At 36.0% G+C, this 14,792-nt stretch overlaps 1 pseudogene; it reads right to left on the reverse strand.

The window, feature by feature from the left end:
- Positions 1 to 218: 218 nt before the first annotated feature.
- Positions 219 to 1,009, reverse strand: LOC114497130 (annotated as a pseudogene).
- Positions 1,010 to 14,792: the final 13,783 nt, after the last annotated feature.

The following is a 14,792-nucleotide window of genomic DNA, read 5'->3' on the forward strand; positions in this document are numbered from 1 at the left end:
ACTGTAGTCAGTTATCTTTCTCAGCCTCTGTGTTTTTAATTATAGAGAGAAGGATTCCTCTCTTGTGTGGTTACTGATGAGAATTTTTTTCAGTTTATCCATATTCAGTTTTATTCTGAATTAACCAACTGCAAAGAGTGCACACCAAAGAACAGAAAAAGGTAAAAGAACCAATCAAAGAAAGTTCCCTGGCAAGTGGGAGAGAGGCATAACATTAGTTAGGAGCCTTATTTAGGGAGGGAAATGTTGTCCAGGTTATGGATGCCATTTTTGTCAATGATTTGAACACTGAAGGTTGGCAGATTCAGGATGAAGCATTTCTGGAGTTTCTCTAGATATTTCCTAAAAAGCTCCACTGCCATCTTGCATGAGATAGTTGGTGTCTAGTACTGGTCCAGGACACTGAGAGTCAGAAAGGCACCACAGCCATGGGCTACAAAAGGGGCCTTGGCCAAAGCTGCCAGATAGTCCATGTAGTAGAGTATCAGACCCTCATGCTCATCATAGCCAGCTAGAAGGATGTCAACATGATATGAGGTTCACCTCTGAAGACAGTCAGCCAGCTTTTGGCATGTGGAATTAGCTGCTGCTGTGGGAGACAATTCATAACCATTTTGCATCTTATAAAGTTGCACAGTTTTTTTTTTTCTGAATATATGCTACAAACTGTACAGTGTATCCAGCCTCTCAAATACATAGGAGTAAGATTTTTTCACTCATCTTAAACATCTTGTCATGATTATCCTTCATCTGGATAACACTGGTAGCAGCCACCTGGTTGGAGGCAACAAGGATAAAGTCAAGGCCCTGGATGCTGATGATACCTCATGCCAAGGTACTCCATGTTGGTGTGAGGGTTTGGAACTAAAAGGGGTGAGGAACTAAAATCATGGAGCATTCTCTATGAACCATGCTGACACTACAGTGTCTCTTTAATACTCACTTGTAATATTATTATTTTTCTTATTTGATAGATAAGAAAAAATGAGTTAATGAGGCAGTAAGTCACTTGTCCCAAGCTATATGATGAAGGTGGTAGAGTTACACTTGAGAACAAGATAGTAGGGATAAGAAATTACATATAGCTAAAAAAATTCCTTGCAAGTGGGGTTGTAAAAAATCCAGGGTTGGTTGCCCCACTGCCCAAGTAGGTCCTTTTGATGCAGGTGTTCCAAGGGTCTATGGACCCTGAAGTCCATGACCCACTGTGGATTCTTGCCTTTGTTCAGGAAAGAATTCACATAAAAGCCAGCATAGAGTTTGAAGTGTCAGAGAGTTTATTAGTGAAGCAGTGACACAGAGAGTGGCTACTCCACAGACAGAGAAGTCCCTCCATAGTAGGATTTACTTCTTTATTGAGGTACATTTAATCCAGGAGTAGGGCATTCAGTAAGGGGGAGGGATATTCAGAATTTTTCCAGAAAGGGGTTGAAGACTTCTCAGGGAGCCTTGTCAGCCATTTTGTGTCCTCATATTGGCTTTCCTTCCTGATCACAGGAAGATGTCATGGTGGTGTCACAGGGTGCTGTTGAGCACGCCAATGCATTACAATAGGTGTAAGAGAAGGCTAGCAGTTACTGCAAGGTGAAATTAGTGGACATGTTGGGTGTAGCAAGCTGGTTTTCTACTGGTTCTAAGCAACAAATTCACTGGGGTGTTGGTCTTACTATATTCATGATAGTCTCTGTAGGCCTTACAAGATGTAGCCATTTTGTCACAAACCTCATCTCACCTTCTACTGAGAAGAGTGGCTGGGGGTGAAGTTACTCCATTTTGAAGTGTCTGAGCTACAGGGTGCCTGATGGTTCTTAAAAGAGCTGACCCTTTTGACCTGAAATTTTGTATTTTTTAAGAAAAAAAATAACTACTCTTTTGAATTTCTGTTAAGTAGAGAATTAGTCATTCCAAGCAAATAGAGATAAAATGGAGTAGGATCTGTTGCAATAATGCCTAAGCATGCTTGTCAGGTATTATTTCTTCCTGGCTTGAAAGAGGAAAATCATCTCAGAAAAGAGAAGATGCCTTTGGGTATGAAATCTGTTTTCACAGAAGCTGGTTGGCAAGCATTTAACCAGGTGGAGATACACATACCTTAATCCACTGAAACCCAGAAGTTCACAATCTCTATTGGGAAATTAATCATTTCTCATTGAATTAACTTTTCCAAAACCGACTCTGTAGTGCAGAGCTCCTTGAGAGATCTCTGGATCATGGCACTCAGAACTTCATGGAAGCCTGGATCTGCCATCCTGTTTTGATGTAGGAAACTCCAGCCAGAGTGGTTTTCACACTCAGTGCCCCAACATTATACATCTTAAAATGAACAAATAACATAGAGATTCTGATCTTTGAAATGGTAATTTTATATTTTATTTATGTTTGTTTGTTTGTTTGTTTATTTGGAGGTCTCCCACTGTTCACTTTGTTATTGTAATGTGGCATGACATTGTTAGAAGTCTGTGCCCCAAGCCTGCTGAGAGACAGCCCCAAGGACTAACTAGGGTGGTCACAAAAGAGAAGTCCATGGGCAGGTATTCATGAGGTGGTGCCAAAAAAAGTATCATAGTCATCTTCTAAGTGTGGATTATGTGGGAGTACACAGGAGGATGGGAATTTTTCAAAAATAATTTTCAAGAGTATGAGAAAATATTAGGACTCTTCTTCAGTCTATCTGCAAGTTTTCTTGGGGACACTCTCTTCTTCTCTTTGCATTCTTGATTGGCATTGGTAACCAGTTCCTTGGGTCAGCAGGCTCTGATTCCACACTCACCAGAGAGCTCCTAGTGGGAGCTTTCTTTTCAGTTTATTGGAGGGCTCATACCTGTTTTGGAGAATTGAGACATCTTAATTCTTGAGTGACATAAGAAGTTTTTCATGTCTCTGTTAATTAACAGGCAATAATTGCCTTTATTTTAATAATGTATACTTCTTTGTGTTGATTTTTTTAAATTGAATTTATTAGGATGAAATTGATTTATAAAATTATGTAAGTTTTAGGGATACAATGCTATAATACATCATATGTGTATTGTATTGTGTGTTCACCATCCTAAGTTAAGCTTTTTTCATCACCATTTATCCCTCTTCTACATCCCCCACCTCCCTTTACCTCTTGCAATCACTATATTGTTGTCTGAGTCTATGAGTTGTTTTTCTTTGCTTAATCCCTTCAACATTTTTTCCCAGCCATCAACCTCCTTCCCCTCTGACAGCTGACAATCTGCTCTCTGTATCTATGAATCTGTTTCTATTTTATTTGTTAGTTTGTTTTGTTCATCAGATTTCACATATAGGTGAAACTAGAACAAATACTCCAAAAATGTATATGAAACCACAAAAGACCCCAAGTTGCTACAGTGATCTTGAGAACAAAGAACAAATTTGGAGGAATCATGCTACCTGGTATCAAACTATACAACAGGGTCATAGTCATCAAAACAGCATGGTACCAGCATAAAAACAGAGATATAGATCAATGAGAATAGAGATCCCAGAAATGAACCCACACTTTTATACTCAATTAATATTTGACAAAGGAGGTAAAAACATACAATGGGGCAAAGACAGTCTATTCAATAAATAGTGTTGGGAAAATTGGACAGACACATGCAGAAAAGGAAACTAGACCACCTTCTTACACTGTACAAAAAAATAAACCATGAATAGATTAAAGAGTTAAATGTTAGACTTGAAACCATAAAAATCCTAGGAGAAAACATAGACCATAAAATCTCAGACATTGCTCATTGCAATATTTTTTCTGATATATGACTTCAAGCAAGGGGAACAAAAGAAAAAATAAACAAATGGGACTATATCTAACTAGAAAATTTTTCATAGCAAAGGAAACAATCTATGAAATGAAAAGATAACCCACAGAATGAGAGAACATATTCACCAAAATATCTGATAGGGCTTAATATTGAAAATTTCTAAGGAACTCATAAAAATAATGTCATACCCCCCCAAAAAAAAATCTAATTAAGGAATCAGCAAAGGACCTGAATAGACACTTCTTCAAAGAGGACATACAGATGGACAATAAGCATATGAGAAGATGCTGTGCATCACTAATCATCAGAGAAATGCAAATTAAAACCACAATGAGATATCACTTCACATCTGTCAGAATAAATCAATAAATCAACAAACAACAAGTGTTGGTGAAGATGTGGAGAAAAGGGAACGCTTCTGCACTGTTCATGGGAATGCAGATTGATGCAACCACTGAGGAAAGCAGTATGGAGTTACCTCAAAAAATTAAAAATGGAACTACCTTATTACCCAGCAATTTAATTTCTGGGAATATATCTAAAGAAACTAGAAATTCTAATTTGCAGGAATATAAGGCTCCCGTGTTTATTGCAGCATTATTTGAAATAGCCAAGATTTGGAAGCAGCCCAAGTGCTCATCAGTAGATGTGTAAATGAAAACGAGGTCGTGTATTTATGCAATGGAATACTACTCAGCCATAAAGAAAGAAAATCATGCCTTTTGTGACCACATGGATGGAGCTGGAGAGTTTTATGCTAAGCGCAATAAGTAAATCAGAGAAGAAAATGATAATTTAAAATTTTTTATTCAAAAGCTTTCAATTTCTGTAGAGAAAAATTTTCTAAGCAGGGCAAAAGTGACAGCTAATCAGTGTAGAATTAGAACCACCAATCTGCAACTTATTATATAGAAATTTATTAAAAAAATGTTAGCAATGGATGAAAAACCTTTGGGAAATGTTTTTGGGGAAAAAATTGTGCAGTGACAAATATTACTGACTTGATATCAATTATAGAGACTGTAGGTATAAATTCAATATTACATCACTCATATGACAATAAACATGCAAAGAACAAAGTAAATTAAGCTACTACAGCAAGGTTTTTATATTCTTGTTAGTAATATTGTGATTTATCATAAGAAATATATATTTGGTTTTTACCCCATTCTGCCACAGAACGCCAAAAATGTTTAGAATTTCTTATAACAGGATAAAGGTATCTCATGTTATGTTAAAGGGGTGTTTTTTTTCCAATGCACCTAAACATGAGGGTAAGCTGCCAAGAGAACCAACCATGTGATTGGAAGGTTGGAACTTTCAGTCCCACTCTTCTTGACCTCCAGAGTATGTAGAATGGCTGGAGGTTAAATCAATAACCAAAGGTCAGTGATTTAATCAATCATGCCCAACTAAGAAAGCTTCCATAAAACCCTCAAAGGGAAGAAGATTTCAGAGAGGTTCTGGTTTGATGAACATGTGGTGGTGTTGGGAAAAGTGGCTAAATCCTAGAGAGCATAGAAGGTCTTCATCCTTTCACATACCATGCCCTATACATCTCTGTCATCTGGCTGTCCCAAGTTATATCCTTGTATAATAAACCAGTGACTTAGTGAGTAAAATGTTTCTCTGAGTTTTGTGAGTCACTCTAGCAAATTAATCAAATCTATTGGTATCTCTGATCTATAGCTAGTTGGTCAGAACCTCATGTGACAACCTGGATTTACTATTGGTGTGTGAAGGGGGAGGCAGTCTTATAATCTGAACCCTTAATCTTTGGGATCTGATACTATATCTGAGTAGATGTTATCAGAATTGACTTGAATTATAAGATATTGGTATAGGAAAACCTCTACTTATGTCAGAATTGGTGCTCAGAACTTTTCCTTGTAATAGTAAAGTGGTATATTTAACTTTTAAATTAAGGATTCTTACTGTAATTTTAATAATAACCAGTAATGTAATACAAGGAGGTATAACTGAAAACCTAAACAAGAAATTAAAATTAATGACTAAAAATGAGTTTTTAAACAAGAAAAAGATAAAAGAGTGACAGAAGAACAAAAAATGTAATTGAAGGAAATAAAGTAATGCAACTAAAACCAGCATGTCAATATATACATTCAATGAAAAGAATGAAACACTCCAATGAAAAGATACAGTTAATAGGTTAGGTTATTTAAAAATGTCAACTTTTGACCCAGCAATTCCACTGCTGGGATTATATCCTAAGAATCCTGAAACACCAATCCAAAAGAACCTATGCACCCCAATGCTCATAGCAGCACAATTTACAATAGCCAAGTGCTGGAAGCAACCTAAGTGCCCATCAGTAAATGAGTGGATCAAAAAACTATGGTACATTTACACAGAGAAATACTGCACAACTGAGAGAAAGAAGGAGCTCCTACCCTTTGCAACAGCATGGATGGAACTGGAGAGCATTCTGCCAAGTGAAATAAGCCATGTGGTGAAAGAGTAATAATACCATATGATCTTACCTTTAAGTGGAACCTAATCAACAAAACAAACAACCAAGCAAAATATAACCAGAGACATTGAAATTAAGAACAATCTGAAAGTAACCAGACAGGAGGAGGGGGGGATAATGAGAGGAAAAGGGGGAAGTGTTTTCAGGAACAACCATAAAGGACACATGGACAAAACCAAGGGAGGGGTGGAATCAGGGGAGGGAGGTTGAGATGGCTGGGGTGGGGTGGTGGGGAGTAAATGCAAACAACTGTACTTGAACAACAACAAAAATAATTTTAAAGATTGTTTATCAGTACATAAAGAAATACTAGGAAAATTACTGCCAGATGGCATCTCTTATCTCATTAACCTTTTCCCAAACTCCTTACCTACCCTTTTCTTCTCCTTATAAAATGATCAGCTTGAGATGGGATGTTAAGATGGTTTTTAGGGTTCATAACCTGCTATCTTCTCAGATTGCCAGCATATGCATGAAGTACCCATGAAGATTCAAAAATGAAATCGAATAAAATAAAATAAAACGTAAGTTAGAATTTTTTGAAAAATGACAAGACTGGCAATATTTTGTCTGTAAGAGAAGGGAATTAACTGTATGGGAGACTAAATTTGTCAATGATACATCAGACAAAGTTTAATCTCCAAAATGTATAAAGAACTCACACAACTCAATACCAGGAAGACAAACAACCCAATTAAAAAATGGACAAAGGGCCTGAACAGACACTTCTCCAAGGAGGACATACAGGTAGCCCACAGATATATGAAAGGATGCTCAATATCACTTGCCATTAGAGAGACAGATGCAAATTAAAACTACAATAAGATATCACTTCACACTTTTCAGCATGGCCATCATTAATCAATCAACAAGTGCTGATGAGGTTGTACAGAAAATGGAACCCTAGTACTATGTTGGTGGGAATACAGACTGCCACAGCCACTGTGGAAAACAGTATGAAATTTCCTCAAAAAAATAAAAAATGAAACTGCCTTTTGACCCAGAAATTCCACTGCTGGGATTATACCCTGAGAATCCTGAAACTTCAAAGGAATTTAGGCACCCCTATGTTCACAGAAGTGCTATTTACAATAGCCAAGTGTGGGAAACAGCCTAAATGCCCATCAGTAGATGAATGGATAAAAAAACTGCTACATTTACACAATGGAGAACTATGTGGCAGAAAGAAAGAAGGCATTCCCACCTTTTGCAACAGCATGAATGGAACTGGGGTGTATTATGCTATGTGAAATAAGCCAGTCAGTGAAAAACAAATACCATTTGATTTCACTTATAAGAAGAATCTAATGAACAAAATGAACTAGCAAGTAAAACAGAACAAGAGACATGGAAACATGCAATACACTGACAGTTGCCAGGGAGGAAGGAAGAGGTGGGGACTGGTTGAAAAAGGTGAAGATATTAGTCAGAATATGTATGAAGGACCTGTGGACATGCACAACAGTGTGGGGAATAACTGTGGGAGTGGGAGGTGGGCTGGGCAGAGGAGGGCTAAGGGGGGAAATGTGACAACTGTAATACAGTAAACAAGAATAATAAAATAAATATATGCTTAGATTGATTGAGTAAATATTGATAAAAATAATATTATGAAACCAATAGCCAAAAGAACACTGCTGGCAATATTAATAGTAGACCAAATAGAATTCAAGTTATGAAGACTTACCATGAAAAAGAGAAATATTTTATAATAATGTCAGTTTACTTGGAAGACATAAGCATAATGAAATGTTTACAAATGAATGTCAACTCCTACTTTATAAAACTGAATTGAAAAAGGATCAAGATTCAATGTGTAAAAGTGAAATATAAAAAGCATTTAGTAGTAAACATAGAATAACTCTGTGACCTGATATAGACAAACATTTCTTAGGACATAGATAGGAACATCCATAACAGAAAACAACATGGATAAATTATACCTTATCAAAGTTCTGCTGATCAAATGACATTCTTAATAAAATGTGTAAACAAGCCAAAAATATGGAGAAAATGTTTTTATTTATACCACATATAGCTGAAAAAAGAAGCATCCAATATACATAAAGAACACTAAAACCTAGTGGAAATAGTTAACAATTGAACAAAAACATTACAAATATGACATTAGAATGATTTGTATGCCCCCACAAAAGTATTTAACCTCATTAGCCATTCCTCCCTCTCCTTCTTCTTCCCTCTCACCTGCTCAGGTTCTTCTTACTTGCTCTGTTGAAGCAAACTGCAGTATTATGACCTTCCCTTTGGAGAGACCCATTTGTTAAGAAACTGAAGTTCAATAGCTAATAATGAACTAAGGTCCTCAGTTCAACAACCTGTTAGGAACTGAATCTTGTCCATAACCCCATGAGTGATATAGAATCATAATTTTTCCCAGTAGCACTTTGAAGTTACTGAGGCCCCAGCCACACCTTGACTTCAGTCCAGTGAGAGACCCTGACCCACAGAACCCAGTAACCTGTGTGTGCCCAGATTTCTGTGCTCAGATTCCAAATCCACAAGAATTGTGAGATAATAAATGTTTATTGCTATGAGCTGCTAAGTTTTGTGATAATTTGTTACATAGCAATAGATACTTAACATAGTGACTTTGTAAAAAATCAATTAATTGTCCCCATGTCTGGACTTTTTCACCTTTTGACCTATTTGTCTGTATTTTACCCCAAGAATCGACTCTTATGATTTCTGAAGTTTTTAAATTAGGGATTTCGAGTTCTATAATTTTGTTGTTTTTTCTCAAGGCTGTTTTAGTTATTCTAGGCCCTTTGTTTCCCATATTAATTTTGGCACCATACTATCAATTTCTAAAATAAGTAAGTACATAAATAAATAATAAAAACCTGATGTGATTTTGATGGGAATTGTATTGAATCTAGATCATTTGCAATGAATTGACATCTTAACCAAGCTGAGTATTCTAATACAGGAATATGATAGATAACATCAATCATCTACCTATATATCTATCTACCTATATATCTATCTACAGATCTATCATCTTTTTTTCTCTATAATTCCTTTTTTTTTAATTTTTAAAACTTTTTTTAGTTAATTGATTTTGGAGGGAAAGAGAGAGAGAGAAAGAAACATTGATTTAAGTTCTACTTATTGATGCATTCATTGGTTGATTCTTGTATGTGCCCTGACTAAAAATCAAACCTGCAAACTTGACATGTTGGGATGATGTTATAACCAACTGGACTACCTGGCCAGGACCATCTTATCTAATTTCTTGCTGTAATATTTTGAAATCTTTAATATAGAAGATTTGCATATTATTAATTTTCCCTATATATGTTTATAATATTGTTGGAGGTGTTATTATTTTATAAATTTTATTTGTCAATATATTTTGCTAGAATTCAGTTATATTTGCTTTTCATATATTGACATTGTCTTCTGTGACTATGATAAATTTATTTTTTACTTTTGGTAGTGTTTTGGTAGATTCCAGTGGTGGTTTTTACATACACAATCATTATCTGAAAATACTAGTAGGCAACAATTTTACCTCTTGTTTTCCAATCTTTATTTTCCTACCCTTTCTCCTTCCCTCCATGCCAACCCCCTTTTCCTTCTTTCTTGCCTTTCCTCATGTTCACTTGTCTGGATGGCCAGTGCAATGTGGACTACAAATTAGGAGAACAGATATTTTTTCTTCTTTTTGATCTTACTGGAAAAGCATCCAGTATTTTGCAGTTAAGCATGGTGTTAGTTATCATGGGTCTTTTGTTTTTGTTCTGTAAATGTACTTTATCAAACTGAGGGATTTCTCTTTTTTGCTCTTGGTTTCCTGAGAGTTGTTATCATGAAAAGGTAGTATATTCAATCATTTGCTTTTCTTCATTGACTAAGGTGATAATTTCTTCTTTTTTTCATTCTTTAAATATACTGAATTGCATTGGTTGATTTTCAAATGTTAAAACAACCTTGCACTCCTGAAATAAATTGTAGTTGATGATTTATTATCCTTTTAATCAAATGCCAGCAAATCGTGTTTTCTCTATGTAACCAATTTTGCTGGAATTTGACTAATTTTATCACTATTTTTAAAGCCCTGAGTTGTCTTTTTTAAATTTATCGCTTTTATATGTTATTGACTGCTAATATCTATTGTTTTTCCTTCCACTTATTTTTGGTGTCATTTTTTCTCTAAGTACCTCTTTAGCTCTAACCCACTCATTTAGATGCTGGTTTTTCACTATCACTCATTTTGAAATATTTTTCAATTTTCTGTCTATGGATTATTTAAAGTGATATTACTAAATTACCAAATGTTTGGGGATTATCTGGATATCTTAATGTTGTTCATTTCCAATTTGAAATCCTTTTTGTCAGAGAATATATTCTACATGATTCTACTCTCTACTCAATTTATATTGAAACTCATTTTATTACCTAGAATAACTGTCTGTCCTGGTGACTTCCATTTGCATCTGAAAATAATGGGTATACTACAGTTTTGAGGTGAGTTGTCCTATAAATGCAAATTAGGTCAAGTTGCATGATAGCACTTTTCAAATCTTGTCTTTACTGATTTTTATATACTTCATCAGTTACTCAAAGAATAGTATAAAACAACCCAACTACAGTTTCTCTCAACTCTCCTGCATTGCCTTCAGTCTTTCAGTTACTGAAAGCCAGAGTTGCCTTCATTAATCATTTTTTCATAGTTCTTTTCCTACTTCCGCTTTTGGGGGATATTTAACTTACACTTGGGTGTGGGTCCACACACATCACTGGGTCCTCTGTCAGCTCTTGCCCTATAGCCAATAATTTACATACTAACTCTGGGTATTTAGGGAAGACCCACGGGAAAGGGTTGGTGGGTGAAGAAGACTATGGCTAAGGTAGCTGAGAATTTCAAACTACCATGCAGATCCTCCCACTCATCCATGGCAGGTTTTTGTGCATTCCCCTAAACCTCCTCCATGATGGATTTTTCCTCTTCACACTTCTTCAGGAGCCATCAGCTCCTTTTATCCTATAATACATTTTTTCTTTTCTGGAATTTAGTGTATTTGTGATCTCAAGGTTCTGACAGTTTTCAAAAAATATATTTTATTGATTATGCTATTACAGTTGTCCCATTTTCCCCCCTTACTCCTCTCGACCCTACACACCCCCTCCCACCAACATTTCCCCCCTTTAGTTCATGTCCATTAGTTGTACCTATAAGTTCTTTGGCTTTTACATTTTCCATACTATTTTTACCCTCCCCCTTGCTATGTACTACCTACCATCTATGCTACTTATTCTCTGTACCTTTCCCCACTCTCTCCCTTTCTCCACCCCTGTTGCTAACCCTCCATGTGGTCTCCATTTCTGTGGTTCTGTTCCTGTTCTAGTTGTTTGCTGAGTTTTTGTTTTTGTTTTGGGCATGGTTGTTAATGATTGTGAGTTTTTTGCCATTTTATTGTTCATAATTTTTATCTTCTTTTTCTTAGATGAGTCCCTGTAACATTTCATATAATAAGGACTTGGTGATGATGAACTCCTTTAACTTGACCTTATCTGAGAAGCACTTTATCTGCCCTTCCATTCTAAATGAAAGCTTTGCTGGATAGAACAGTCTGGAATGTAGGTCCTTGCCTACATGACTTGGAATACTTCTTTCCAGCCCCTTCTCGCCTGTAAGGTCTCTTTTGAGAAATCAGCTGACAGTCTGATGGGAACTCCTTTGTAGGTGACTGTCCCCTTATCTTTTGCTGCCTCTAGGATTCTCTCATTCATTTTAATTTTGGGCAATGTAATTATGATATGCCTTGGTGTGTTCCTCCTTGGGTCCAACTTCCTTGGGACTCTCTGAGCTTCCTGGACTTCCTGGAAGTCTATTTTCTTTGCCAGATTGGGGAAGGTCTCCTTTAATGTTTGTTTGAATAACTTTTCCACTTGCTGCTCTTCCTCTTCTCCCTCTGATACCCCTATAATTCAGATGCTAGGACATTTAAAGATGTCCTGGAGGTTCCTAAGCCTCTCCTCATTATTTTGAATTCTTGGTTTTTTTGTTGTTGTTGTTCTTTTCTGGTTGAATGTTTCTTTCTTCCTTCTGGTCCACTCCATTGATGTGAGACCCAGTTTCCTTCCCATCACTATTGGTTCCCTGCATGCTTTCCTTTATTTCACTTAGTGTAGCCTTCATTTTTTCATCTAATTTGTGATCAAATTCAACCATTTCTGTGAGTATCCTGATCACCAGTGTTTTGAACTGTGCATCTGATAGGTTGACTATCTCTTCATCACTTAATTGTATTTTTTCTGGAACTTCAGTCTGTTCTTTCATTTGGGCCATTTTTTTTTTTTTGTTTTGTTTTGATGCTCCTGTTATGTAGGGGCAGAACCTTAGGTATTCACCAGGGCAGGGTAACCCACATGGATGTGTTGTGATGCTGTATGTAGGGAAGGGGTCAAGAGGGAACAATGACTCTTGCTCTGCTTTCTGCCAGATTTCAGTCACTTCCCCCACTTCCCACAAGCAAATTGGGCCCTTCTGGTGCTGATTCCCATGTGGGTGGGTTGTGTATGTGTTAGGAACGTGTGGGTCTCTCCAACAAACTCTTCTGTGAGGCAGGGAGTTTCTCCTACTGCTGCCTCAACCCCCACAGTTGTTTTCAGTAAGTGGTTTGAGGCTTTATTTTCCTGTGCTTGGGCCCTCAGTTGTGCAGTCTGTCCTGCTCCCCAGTTGTTCCTCCTGGTTTATCTCTGCGCAAATGTGGGACTGCCTTCTCCACAATCCGCTGCCTCACTGGGTCCTCCACTACCCCCTTGCCAGGAGTCCTCTCTGCCCAGCTGCCTGTCTGCACCCCTCCTACCAGTCTGGATGAATGTGTCTTCAGCTCCTTGGTTGTTGAACTTCCATAGTTTCATTTTCTATCAGTTCTGGTTGTTTTTTGTTTTTAAATTGTTGTTGTCCTTCTTTTGGTTGTGTGAGGAGGCACAGTGTATGTGCCTATGCCTCCATCTTGGCCAGAGGTCTCTCTGACAGTTTTTTAAAAGTATAGTTTTGTTGCATAATCAGCTTGTTTCATTGATAGTGTAAGAAAAATGATATCTTGTGACTTTCTAAGTAAGAACAGGAAGAGAAAGTGTCAGTTGATTTTTTTATTATAGCGTTAACATTTTAAAGTGTATTTTTAAATATGTAAAACATTTATTTGACTCAAAACCAAAAGTGTATAAAAATATAATATGAAAATTTTTATTTTAATTCTTTTTTTCTTTTAAAAATAATGAACTATGATCATTTTTACAATCTCTCCTTTTCAAACATAAATGTGTGTGTGTGTGTGTGTATGTAGATATATAATTTAGGTAGATAAGTATTAATTTCCCATTCTTTTTACACAAGAGACAGAATTCTACAAATTGTCCTGTACTTTGTTGGATTGTAAATTTAAAAAAATATTGTAGTTGATTATAATATAGAAAAATATAAAAATGATAAGAATATAGCCTAGTGAATAATTACAAATGAATATATTTGTGTGATTACTATATTTTCCTCCAAGAAATAAAATGTTAACAGACACCCATAAATCTCTGTCATGTCTTCTTTCAGTTATTACACTCTCACCCATTCTCAAATATAACCACTATTCAGGCTTTTATAACACTATCACCAATTAGTTCTGCCAGCTTTTAAAATTTTACAAGTGAAATCATACAGACATTCTTTTGTGTCTGGCTTATTTGTTCAACAATATATTTGTAAGAGTCAACATTGTTTCATTCAAACTTTAGGTCATTCATTTTTATTACTGCATAATATTCCATTGTATGAACTCATAAAATTTATTTATTTATATTAGTAGAGAGTTTAAAAAGCTGAACAAAAATTACCTAAATTATAGACCTTGGCTGTTCACAAGGCTTCCTCAGTTTTGGCAAATCAATATTTTTAAAGGGTAAGTGTGTGGTAGGGAAAGGATTGTCTATTTATTGTTTACTGCGTATTTATTTGTATCAATCTTTTACTGTATCTCAGGCTCAGAGATGTGCATTACTGGAACTCAACCATTCAATCATGTAGTACAAATACTTTTATTTTTACTTAATTTTTTAGAGTTGTTTTAGGATCACAGAAAAATTGAAAGAATGGTACAGAGTTAATTCATATAGCCCCTATCCCCGCCACATGCACAGCCTCCCCTCTTATCAGTTTTCCTCACCATAGTGGTTAATTCATTACAATTGGTAAATATATATATTGATACATCATAATCATCCAAAGTCTGTGGTTGACATTAGGGATCATTCTTTGTGTTGTACCTTCAATGGGTTTAGACAAATGTATAATGAAATGTATCCACCATTACAAAATCTTACAGAGAATTTTCACTGCCCTGAAAATCCTTAGTTCTCCACCTCTACAGTTGTTTCCTTCCAGAATGTCATGTAGTTGAAAATCATACAGTATGTATTCTTCTCAAATTGGCTTTGTTCACTTACTAATATGATGTGCAAATGTTCTTTTTAATTGGTGTTTCAGGATTCTTAGGGTATAATCC

Source organism: Phyllostomus discolor, chromosome 5 (assembly GCF_004126475.2).
Source record: "Phyllostomus discolor isolate MPI-MPIP mPhyDis1 chromosome 5, mPhyDis1.pri.v3, whole genome shotgun sequence".
NCBI lineage: Eukaryota > Metazoa > Chordata > Mammalia > Chiroptera > Phyllostomidae > Phyllostomus > Phyllostomus discolor.